Source organism: Vipera ursinii, assembly GCF_947247035.1.
Source record: "Vipera ursinii genome assembly, chromosome: 1".
Taxonomy (NCBI): Eukaryota; Metazoa; Chordata; class Lepidosauria; order Squamata; family Viperidae; genus Vipera; species Vipera ursinii.
The window spans coordinates 143638069-143651353 of NC_139512.1; the positions used below are offsets into that span (position 1 = coordinate 143638069).

The window sequence follows — 13285 nt, forward strand, 5'->3', positions numbered from 1 at the left end:
CATTTTTGCCCACATTCATCCACCTTTTGGTTTCTGATATGTTTTTATAACCCAAAGCAATTTTTGGTCACTGAAAATGTTTAGCAATAGCAATAACAATAACACTTAGACTTATATACCGTCCATTAGTCCTTTGGAGCACTCTCTGAGTGGTTTACAATGTCAGAATATTGCTTCCAACCTCAGAAAGATAGAAGGCTGAGTCAACCTTGAGCCCCATCAGAATTCACCTCCAGGCTGTGGGCAGAATTAGCCTGCAATACTGCATTCCACTGCACCACCAATGCTCCTAACCTTGTTGGTCTATTTATTTATTTTTTAATTGTCACTGATTGTTGGGGGGGTTGTTTTGATAAATATTTCTATACCACAAAAATGTGGATGATGCCACTCTTAATTTTAGTGACCCTACCGTTCCTGTATTGATTAGATGCCATCAAGTTGGAGTCCACTCTCAACGGTCACGTATCTATATTTTCTTAGTCCAGCTTGTCCTGAAGTAACTTGAGTTCACTTCCATATTTCTGATTTTTCTATTCACATTGGTAGATGAATAAGTGTTTATAACCTACCATTGTCATTAGCAGACCAAATAAGAAAACTTTTTTTTAATTATTTGCATTCTAGAAATTGATTTTTTTATTTTTCCACCATAATGGAATGTTGGAAAGATGTGAACTACTGTAAATAGGTTGTATACTCTGTGTGCCTATCTCCATCAGTACAATAACTCTCTAAAAACAATAGACTGGGATCAAGTTTGGTATGGAGGGACAGGCTAGCAAAAAAAAAAAGACTAAAATGGAAAATGGATTGGATCAGCCTAAAACCAATTTGGGGGGGGAGTTTCAAGTATCCTCATAGAAGAAGTAGCTGGGCATCAGCTCATAATGTTGCTGACTCCTCCATTCTGAGGTGTCTCTCTGGACACATGAGTAGAGGTATCATTAAGAGCAGGGATCCTCAAACGTGGCCACTTTAAGACTTGTGGACTTCAACTCCCAGAATTCCCCAGCCGGCTGGGGAATTCTGGGAGTTGAAGTCCACAAGTCTTAAAGTGGCCAAGTTTGAGGACCCCTGGTTAAGAGGATGGGAGAAATTCTAGAAGCCACGGTCTACCATCTTCATTAAAGAGTTAACATACTGTAAGGTACGTTGGATTGAATGGATCATACTTTTGAAGTATTAATCACAGAATTATACTTTTGAATGTAGAAATACTTTGAAAAACATGTCTTGCTTTTAAAAGATGAAATGACTAAATCTGAGCAAAGAGTTACCTCACTTCAATGACCAGAGCTTCTTAACAGTTATAAACATAACATCTACAGTATTCTGGGAAGTCACCCTGGTCCTGATAACAAAGTATATTGTGACAGTTTAGACCATGTCATTACAGATCCATTCTGATGCAAGCCATGCAACCAAAATGTTGTCATTTTAAATCAGAAAATGTCATTAGGAGTGCCTTCTCCAAAATTCACATGCTTTTGATTAAAAAGTAGGCAAACTAGTATGCATACCAATCCAATCCATTATTTCATGTAATAAAGTTGTTTCTAGTTTTCTGGTCTTGAAATTTTGGTCAGGTAAATTACAAATGATAATCTCAGTCTCAATCACAGTGGGCAAGGTACAGCTGGCTCCCATTTTTTAATGCCATCCTATTGGTTGGTTGGAAGTTTTGGAGGACTATCAGATCACTAAGGCAATGGCACAAAACAGTAGTTGTGTGAAAATTCCCTGTAACATCAAGTGAATGAAAACTAAAATTTTGGCCTATTGTTTATAAGTTATATAGTTATAAAAGCAATGTAAAATATTGAACTACAAGTTGTGAGGGGCAGGAAATCTTGACAATTAAGACCCATATAGTACTATGTTTTCTAACATTCCTGAGATATTTAGCAGAATGGAACATCCTGGTTATTACCAGTAGCTATAAATATCTTTAATGATGAACCAAGTTTACTTTTTAGATTTATAAATGGCTCAAAATTTATAAAGATTGCAAAATGATATTCCTTATGGCTCAGTTTGGAAGAGCTAACAGAAATTTAAAGGTGAATGGAAAAACATAAATCACTTAATAATTGGTGAATAGTGTGTTGACTGGGTTACATTTGTAAAACAATCACTAACAATTGATTTCTATAATCCATAATCCACATAATAGTTTTAGTTGATTTCCTCTTTTCCCAAAATATCCTCTTTTGCAAACATTGAGTTAATACAATTCTTATTGTTTTGATAGATAATAATTAAATATATAATTTTTCCCAATAGTCCTAAAAATAATAATCACATCAATAAATATTTCTTTTCTATCCAATCATTCTGGTTGCCTTATCATAGATCCTGTTACAGTCTTTATTTTAATTTGTTTCTCCCACCAAATTATAGATATTCTTACTGGTTAAGATTTTCTCAAAAATTAATTACATTTAAGAATTTAACTATTTTTCCATATGAACCATCTCACATTTTTACATTTCTTAAAAATAGATAAAACAGTAGGAAAAAAGCAAGAAAAGCAAGAGTAAAGAAGCATAAAAAATAACATACTACTTAAAATATATATCCCTCCTAAGCTTATATGTATTTGTTTCCTAAATTTCTTATTCTTTTTAACCCTAATTAAAAATACATTTAATCTTTAAACATTCCATTTAATACATCTAGTCATCTAGTCCTTTAACTCTTATTCAAAACATTATTTATCCATTTTATCCATTACAATTTTCTTAAATTCAATCTAAAACATTTCCTTTATCTTAAGTCATTTCAACTTTTTTATATTACTCATATCAAGAAAGAGAACAAAATAGGGAAAAAAGCATACTATATTATATTTAGAGGATTCATCTCTCTTAAAGTGACATATATATTCCAAAAGTTTTCTATTTATTTAACAAATGTTTCTTTGTTAAGTATTCTCTCTGGTAAGTCCCATCATCTATTTTCTTAATTTCCACTTTAGTCTTTTTCTTTTGCCCAGTGTCTTTCTTAATGAATGTATATTGCTGAATCAAAAAGTTTTTCCGTGTGTTCGTAAATGTTGCTGTAGATATAAAAAGTAAATCAGGAGAAGTATCTTTGTACGGGACTTCTGTCTTTCCTTGTTTGTTGAAAATTTATTTATTTATTTATTTATTTATTTATTTATTTATTTATTCATTCATTCATTCATTCATTCATTCATTCATTCATTCGGTTTATATACCGCCCTATTCCCAAAGGACTCAGGGCAGTTTACAAGGCAAAATTTAAAAACAATCCAATATAAAATTAAAATAAATTAAATTAAGTCTAGCCACAAAAATTAAATCACAATTTAAAAACATTAAACCCCTCAGTCCAGACCAGATTTCTCAAAGAGCCAGGTTTTTAGGTCCCGGCAAAATGAACGAAGGTCGGGGGCAGTCCGGAGTTCCGTTGGCAGTTGATTCCATAGGGCAGGCGCACCCACAGAGAACGCCCTCCCCCTGTGGATCGCCCGTCGGCAATCCTTGACCGGCGGTACCCTGAGGAGGCCCTCCCTGTGGGAGCGCACAGGACGATGGGAAATTGACGCTGGCAGCAGGTGCTCCCTTAGATAATCCGGGCCCATGCCATTTAGGGCTTTATAGGTCATCACCAGCACCTTGAATCTCACCCGGAGGGTAAATGGAAGCCAATGCAGCTCGTGGAGAAGAGGTGTTATATGGGAGTATTGGGAGACTCCCATCACAACTCGCGCAGCTGCATTCTGCACCAGCTGAAGCCTCCGAGTGGTCCTCAGGGGCAGCCCCATGTAGAGAGCATTGCAGTAGTCTAGCCGGGAGGTCACGAGCGCATGGGTGACTGTGCGTAGGGCATCTCGGTCCAGATAGGGCCGTAACTGGCGCACCCGGCGAACCTGGGCAAAAGCCCCCCTGGCCACGGCTCCTATATGATCTTCCAAACTGAGCCTTGAATCCAGGAGGACACCCAAGTTGCGGGCCCTATCAACGGGGGGTAACACCTAAAAAAAAAAGAGAAAAAAATCTTTTTCTTTCTCTCCACTTCTCTTATCATTTCCTTTCTCTCCAATGTTCCTGACATCTCTACAGTCCATTTTATCCAGTCTGTTTTCTTGTCCTCAGATTTATTTTGTAGTCTTAAGGAATAAGTTGTTATTTCCAATTCTTGTGAATTTTTTTCCACTAGGATTAAATCATGTTTCCTTGTTTTGTTAAGTTCTTTAAGTCTGTATTCTCAATTCTATATCCATTTATCTGTTTTATCTGCTCCTTCTCTGTTTTTTGAGAATTTTTTTGTTCTAGAGTTAACTTGGAAATAGATTGATTTACATTTTCAAAGTTGTTTTGGATTTCTTTGTGGTTTAAAGTCATTGTTGTTTGAATTAGTTGCAGTATACTATATATCTCCTTCTGTGACATCTTTATGTTTTCTTGATATGTTCTTTCTACATGTCTCTGATCCATGATAGCCAAGAATTTGAGTTTTCCTCTTCCTTTCTTTTCTCTGTAAATAGCTTTAGAGTCCCAATTAGAAATAGTTGAAAAAAGATTTTTTTTCTAAAATTTATAATTCTCTATTTTTTTTACAGCCCAGATTGTCTTTTTTTCCACAGCTGTTCTTTGTTGTTAAAGCTTTGAAGGTCACAGACACAGATTAGCTTTTCCCAGATTTTGCCAAGTCTTATATTAAAGTCATAGCTGTCGTAGTCTTCATCTGCCACTAGGTGTCAGCAACTATTTGTTTTTCAATTTCCAAAATGAACAATTATCTTTGAAATGAGAGTCTTAAACATTAAAACAATTTTAAATTTATCCAGATTTAAGTTTCAGGTTTTATATTTATTTCACTTCCATATATTTTGATTCTCCATAAAAAGATTAATTAGCCACTTCTGTTAGTATAAGGGTGGGGCGGAAATCCCCCTCCTTCCCTTTCGGAGGTATTTTGCTTCTTCAGGATCTTTTCCAGAAAATTAAATGTAAATAGAAAAGAGAAGATCAAATTCCTGACCCAGTTTCAAGCACACTATTCACAGTTGTGCTGGTTAGTGCTTTTGGACTTCGGTTGCAAGTAGCTTGGGCTGGTTGATGCAATATGGCCAGCCTTTCTCCTGTCAGGCTTTCCCCAAGTCGAATGGAACGGCCGCCATTCCATAATCGCTGGAGCACCCTTCTTTCTTCATTGCCTCTCTGGGGCGACTTAGACCCATTTAAGGTCCCCAGGCAGGGCGAAATTAGCCACGGGGTTGCAGAGAATCTGCAAGCCCGTGACCGGTCACTACCACACAAAACTGGAAGTGCCCAACTAATTGTGCTTCTTGATTCTATAATCCAACTCAGGTGTCACATTTAAAACCAGGCACGGGCTAAATCTCTCCAGAAATTCAGTTGCAAACTCAGGAAATGGTTACCAATAGGAACTTCACAGATTCAAGACAAATTGATAACAAGACAGAATTCATAAATAGAAATCAGGCTCATTATTTGTATGAACAAGTATATACCTGTGTATGTGTGTCAGCTTGAGAGTTTCAAATTTAAGCCCTCTTGTCTTTTAAATCAATGAATCTTTACCATGTTATTACCAACATTTAAGATTTGAAGGTTCTCTTTGTTTATGTGATTGTTTTGACTGGCTTGGTCCATGCTAAGTTCAACCATTCTCAGTTGCATTCAAGGAGATATATGAAGAATAAATTTAGAAGTGAAGAATGCATCTAGGAGTGAGTGGGAGAAATGTATAAAAACGGAGCTGTATTGCTGGTTTTAAAATTTTGGAAATCAAAGAGTAAATAAGCTCCACAGTTTTCTAAAGCAGCAGATAAACAGAGTGTGAATATTGCCAGAGTTACCATTTGGGTTTATGAATGGCAAGAGTCACTATAAATTCTAGTTTGATTGATTTGCCAATAAGGGCATACCTTCTCCTAAAGATCAATTAGTGGGCTGATATTACTGCAAACTGGGTTAGTTCTTTATATAGGGGGAATCTAAATTTGCTTGTACAGAAATAATGCAATTGCTACTACTATCAAAACAATTAAGACCACACTGTCTTAGATTGTAAGATGTAATGTGTTTTCTATTTATGATATCAGCACAATCAACGTGTTGGGCTTCTGGGATAGCATGCATAAACTACAATGGCAAATGAGTCAAAGAACAGATGGGTTCTTATCCTGTATAGATAATAGGTTGTTACCGAGCATGTCGTTCCTTGACATGATGAATATGAAGTTGACTTATTTGCTACAGTTCCTTGGCATGATGAAGAATGTGAAGATATATAATTTCTGACTGTTTGAAGTTTTGTTATAGTACTGGGATATAAAATAAAACACTTAAGAGTTATCTGCAAATGAAGGAATCTATAAGCCTAAATGAATTAATGTTTTGCCTCAGCCTTTTAATTTAACCAAATTTCAATATTTGTACTTATGTTTTATTATTAAATATGTTGTATCTTTCTATAAGTGATTCTTCATACTCTGTAAACAAAATGTGGCAAATGCATAAATTGTTAAACTACTTTCATACTTACGCATCTTGTTTGCTATTTTGTATTCCTGTTTCCCATTGTGTGTTAGAAAGATATGTTTCCAAGACTCACAAATTGATACAATATAACTTTGGAGGTTTTCTTCAATCTGGAGAAAATGAGGATGGGGTAGAATAATCTTAATAGTTTTCATATAATTCAAGAAATACCAGGGTGTGAGGGACAGACCACTAATTAGTAACAAGTTTATTCTTTTTTCTTCCAAAATATTATAATTACACTATTTCTGGGACAAAATGATGCTGCCAAGAAATGTTTTGTTTTGCCTGCCATTACCACAGAGTCCAGTGAAAATTAACATGCAAGAATTATAATCAGAATGCACACTTTTGTTCTCTTCCAGTGAACAAAGTAGAGTTTTCCATTTTTCTTTCAAAAGAAATGTGTTGTTATTGTCTTCATTGTCATAATATTTATATTTAAATATAATAGAAAGTGATCTGCACTCAGAAAATATTTACAATTTAACTGCAGGAAACTAAGGATGAGAACATAACTGTACATTACAATATATGTATCCCAGCTAATACTCTGCATCCTGTTTTCTATATTGGCCAACCTATTAGCAATATGGAAGCCTCAAAGCAGGGCACGAAGGCAAGTTTGATGGCACTATTTTTCATGGCTATTGTGGAGAATAGGGAAGTATACATGCATTTAGTGAAAACATGGCTTTAATTCACTTGTCACTTTCCTTTCTTGGTGTTTAATTAAAGATTATAATACATCTTTCATTGACCTATCTTCTTGTTCTCATAAATGAGGGGTCCTTGGTGCTCTCTGAGCTTGGCTGTTTTCTTGCAGATGTTACTTTACCCAAACTAGGTAACACCATCAGTGCTGGCCCTAGCTTATTTTGAATTTCTAGAGTGTGAAATGTTTATATAGAGACAAATATTCACCATATATAGATTCATAGATTGTCAATGTACCCTTATTGCTATTTATCCAACCAAGATGGGGCTGAACATAGAACATTGGGCTGAAATTCAGATTATCTATAAGGTCCTTTTTTTGCAGATGTTTCATTACCCAAATTAGGTAACATCATCAGTGCTAGCCCTATAATGAAATGTCTACAAGAAAATAACCAAGCTCAGAGAGCACCAAGGATCCCTCATTTCAACCCTGAATGACAAATATCCTCCTTTATTGTTTTATAAAGTATTATGCAAATTAATACACACACACACACACAAACACACACATGTATACACTGTAAGGTATGTGTGTATACATGTATGTATATATATATGTGTGTGTGTGTGTGCTGATGTTTTATTTAAACTAAATTTGTAAATCAGAGATTGCATAACCTTTGTAGATGCCATATGCTAAATAAAAAAAGTAAAAACCCACAGCCTTTCATACTATATTCCATATTATCGCAGATGCTCTCCTGTATTGCTGAAGTGGCTTTGGGGTATCAGGTGGAAAAGCTGCAGTGGTAGGGAACCAGAATTTGAAAGAAATAGAGTACAATACATAGTAGAAGCAGAACCTCTAGTAACAATGGCACTCTTGATTACAACTTTGTAGGGATGTGCAAAATTAATTAATATGGCACAGACCCATCTGCTTCTGATGGATGTCAAACTGTCTCTGGATTGTTCTATTTTCCCAAAGTAAATCCTCTGAATCAGAAACAATTTAAATTGTACCACTTCTAGGTCAGAAAGATTTAGAAACTGCTGGGTTAAATCTCCAAGAATGGCATGGTCTCAAGAAGATTTGTTACATCCTGGAGAACCTCAAATATTCTGGATATTATGCCACAGAGCAGTGATTTTTGTACATTCCTATAAGTTTTAAAGTTAAGTAAGCAACTGGTCATCTTGTATGAGCATAGTTTAGAATTTATGCTATATATTGAATTTTTGAAAAGGTACTACTACTGTAATTTAACATTTACATTCAGGGAACAATCACACTCATTTTTTATATTGAAGAAGTCATCAAAACTAAATTATGGCCTTTACATTAATTTGTATCTTTGTTTTTAGGTTATCATGAGTACCACATACGATTGGATTAATCTAATAAATGCTGAAGATGATCCCTTTTGTAGACAAGACTTTTAAGATCTGGGATTTCATATAATGAAGGTAAGGAAAATTACTCTCATGCAAATAACCAGTCATTAAAATTAGGCATTAAAAATATTTGTCACTTGTATGATTATATTTGAATCAATATGAAATTGAATAACAGTGGACTTAAAGAAGCATGCCCTTGTAATCATAACTTTTAATAAGCTGCCTGTGAGTGGACAATTCAACAATTAGGTTGATAGTGCTTACTCATACAGGTGTTCCCTACTCTAATCTCACTTATATATATGGTTTATAATGTAAGGAAGGTGAATTTCTAGCTGTTCTGTTTCTGTTGACTATAAAATTAGAAGGTTGAATTGTTGATATTAATATTATGAAATTCTGAATGAAAGTATATTATTATATACTTGAATGCTGCCTAGAGTATCCATGACCAAGCTGCATTTGTTGATTCCTTTCATTTTGAGTAAATATTGGAGTCCAGTTAACATTTCTACTTTTCTATTGAATCATTTATGTTAAATAAATGTCCTTAAAAACTAATAACAGAATTAGAATCAGGAATACATGTAAGATTTGGATTATAGGTAATAATATGGTAAAAGCAACATAAAATGTAAAACCTGTTTTCTTACTGGCTTAAGTAGCATAGGGTTTCTTAAGTTATCTGCTTTGTAAAAGATATTTTGTGTATCTCTAAAAACAAAATGCATTCTAAGTCCTAAAATAAGTAGCTGACATTAAAAGAATTTTGATGCTTATTGTTTATTCTCACTGTGCGGTTTCACAAGTCTAACATAACTACTGTGCATATTTTGCAAGTTACAGAATTGCACAATTTTATGAGGATCTCATCATTTTCACTTACATCATTAATAAATGTGTGATTCACAAATATCCTTACAATTAGCAGAATACATTTTACACCATTATTGACTTGGTAAAAAAAGTCTCATCTTTCTTTAAGATACTAAAACAGTTAAAATAATAAATAATGTCATAAAATTAAATATTAAAAAACCACAAGATATAAATTGCAGTCCAGTTTATGCTTTATGCTTGACTTTAATATCTCATAGTTTTTGTCATGTAACATCCATGTCTTATCCTGATTTTTATACAGGAAAAACAATAGTAAACAATAGAGATGAAAAAGAGATACTGAATGGTTAAATTCAAAGAAAAAACTACTTAGATTTCCAAACATGAAATTATAATGCAGTAGGAAAAATGTAGTTTACCTTCAAGTTCAGAGGAATCCAGATTAGGAAGACATGAACTGACATGAGAAATGCTGATAAAGATGTAACAAATAAGTGAAAAAATACTTAGTTAAGGAAGTTGAGATTTTTAGTTCTCATATAAAAGCTCTTATATTTCACCACCAAAAATAACTTGTAAAACAACCCTACAAAATGTTGACTTGCCCTTTTAAAAGGTTCCAAAATGTTTGCTGGATAAATACTTTTATTATATGAAATAACAAATATTAAAGCTTTGTGTCTGCTAAAACTCTTCATTAGATAATAAACAAAAGCATTGTAGGGGGAAAAATTGTGCTGAACCATACAACCACAGTCACATTCTGGTTCACATATTACTCTAAAGTAATATTCTTTCAAGCCAGTAGGGGAAAGCGGTAGTGCTTAGGAAACGTGTCTTAAAACTAGTACCGTATTTTCCGGCGTATAAGACGACTGGGCGTATAAGACGACCCCTGACTTTTGAGAAGATTTTAAAGATTTTTCATCTTATACACCGGAAAATACTTACATGCCAGTTGCCAAGTGTCTGACACAAGCCCGATTCAGCCCTGTCTGATGCAAATGGTGCAAAGCCACGCGCTCTTCCAGGCCAGACTCTGCAAACAGCAACCACTGCGGGAACTCTGAGTCCCCGCCTTTCGGCAGCCTGCACACCCAAGCGCGATCCGGCTTTGAGATAGCATTTGCAGACGGAGCAGCTGCCGCGTCTGGAGCCAAGCCCCGCCCAGGAGACGGTTGGCCAGGCGGGCCTGGAAGACGCGCTAGAGAGCCGGGCTTGGGGCGGCCATGCCAAGGCCGGCTGGCGAGGGCCGCTGCATGGTCTGCGGGCAAGAGGGGCGCCAAGTACCGCTGTTCCGCACTCCGTGACTGGGCAAGCAATTCTTCTGGTCGGCGCGGGTCAGGCGGTGCCTTGGCAGGAGCAAAGGTGCTCCCTTCCTACTGTCGAGCAGTGCACCTCTGGGGATCGCCTGCCCCTCCTCTTTTCGGGGACCTGACAGCCAGCATTGGAAGCGCCAGCATGGCCAGTCCTACAGAGAGCAACGTCGGCGGCTGCAGTAGCCGCCCCAGGAGCTGACGAGAGTTTGCCCTCCATCACCCGTTCGCCGTCAGCCGCTTAACCATGGGTCGCCATCGCCTACCTCCATTTACCCAGTGATCCCGCCGTCCAGCAGAAAAGAGAAAAGATCAGAGAGGTGAATAGTATTTTCCGGCATATAAGACGACTGGGCATATAAGACGACCCCCAAATTTTGAGAAGATTTTCATGGGTTAAAAAGTCGTCTTATACGCCAGAAAATACGGTAAATCAGATATTGATATATAGTGACTTCCCAGAGTGTGTTTCTGGCATCAGCTGGAGTATATATTTCACGTTGGAAATTGATCAAATAAGTAATGATGCAGAGTGGCCAAACTAATTTAAAAATGCTGATTTTAATAAAGATTGAACAATAATGTATTCAAAGTAATTTGCTGGAAACACTTGCAATGAATTTATTTTTAAGTCATAAAGTTATCAGTTTTAGAAACTTAACATATCACTGTTTTTGTAAACCATAGTAAATAATTTTCAGACTATCCCAGGAACAAAAGAGAAAAGTGGTTAGTATGCTAAGTCAGAAGACTATTGAGAGATTGATGACTCAGCAGTTTGAAAACTGAGAGTGAGCCATGTGACCAAATGAGCTCCCATCAGTTTGTCCCAGCTCGTGCCCACCTAGCAGTTTGAAAGCATGCAAGTAGATAAATAGGTATCACTTAGGTGGGACAATACCAACATCCTCAGATGTTCCCTAGGCAATGGTGATGTCACTGGTGAATCTTTTCAACCCGGAAGCGCCATAGTAGGTGTTTCCAACATGAATTTAGTAACACCATAATATGGAGGATATTTGCAGGATATGGAAAAATAAATGCACGGTAAGATCATTTTCTAGAGCAGAATGTGTTTCCATCTTAGCCTTCTCTCAGTTATACAGAACATGGGGTAAAACAAAGATGGGAAGAACAAGGATACACAAAATAAATGCCTCTGCTTCTGTAGTTACAGATGATTATCTGATATCTGACTCTTACGTACCATCCACAGTGTGTTCTGTGGCCCATTCTTCTGATGTTATTTCCCCTCAACACCCATGTTTGTTCCCTGTGTATTTTTATGATAGTTCTTTTGGGTGATTGTGGGTTTAGTGCACTACTACTGAGTAAGCTGTTCTTAAGGCTTGTATTAAAATTCTAAAGATAAAGGTGGTTTAAAAGGTGTTTGGAAAAAGGATAATATTGGTATGTGTGGAAATCAGACTGGAGTGTGTGGCCTCACTTTCTTTAAGTGGTACGGAAGAGTAAAGTGCTGCTAAGATGTGAAGGACAAAAGCCAAAAGGAAATAACTTCATGTATAACAGTTTGTTAGCAAAGGGCTAATTTTGAAAAATAAATTACTAGGAAACTACACAGACTTCTTATTAAAGGAATTTAGAAAGCAGGATATCGAGATTTTTAAAATGTTTTTTTTTAAACAAAGCTATTTCCAAGATGTTCACGTTAAAAAGAGTAATGAGTAACTGCACATTTAATTTCTGAACCTGATTTCTTCACAGGTTTGTTTGCAGATTTTTTTTAAAAAAAAAACAAACTCAAAATAAAAGCAGCGGCAATTATAGTTCTATAAACTATAAAACATGTGAATTTTCTAACTTCTTCTATTCCTCCCATACCTGTGGGAGAAATGTCCTTGCTCACATGTTAAAACACAATAGATGTTATGTTGCATCCTGTTTGTTGAATGATAATTGCATTTTGATTGAATGTCACCACTGTAGTTCTTTATAAACAACACACATCCACAGTAAATTCTGCCTAGTCAGGAGTGATATTCAGGAAAATTATTTGATGGCTTATCTCATCCTCCATGCTATTTCTCCCCAAGCAAAGACATAATAAATTTGGAGAGGATTCCACTCTCTCTAAAATGCTGCTACTGTGATTCATCCCAATATAAGTGCAGCTGTCTATGTGTAGCTTCATTGAAAGACTCAATGCAAATTAGTTGAATGTGGATTTGAGCAACTTGTGCCAAGCAAACAGGATATATATTCCCTGTAATTTATCAGCCACCTTATGTACTTGAGGAAAATGAACAGAGCACTATTGAATACTATGTTTAACTCATAAACACAGTTTCATATGCTGCATAGAGATCCTTCATTCATTTTTAATTAAGTTTAAAATTTAAGCATCCACTGCAAATGTGTAAAGAATGTTTCACCACTGTCTGTTTAGTTTTATTTTTAATCAAATAAATATGACGTTGTTAGTGACATTCTGGTTTTTAATTTCTTCAGACTTGCTCAGGAACTGTAGAATTCTTTTTTATGTCACAATTTTTTTGTGGTTTGTCAGTGCTT

At 35.8% G+C, this 13285-nt stretch overlaps 1 protein-coding gene across 1 annotated transcript in view; it reads left to right on the forward strand.

The window, feature by feature from the left end:
• MBD5 (methyl-CpG binding domain protein 5) overlaps positions 1-13285 on the forward strand; it is a 153508-nt gene that overhangs the window by 45417 nt on the left and 94806 nt on the right. The window contains exon 2 of the mRNA XM_083350436.1: positions 8565-8666. The gene's annotated coding sequence lies outside the window, so the exon portion shown is untranslated. The remainder of the gene's footprint in view (positions 1-8564; positions 8667-13285) is intronic.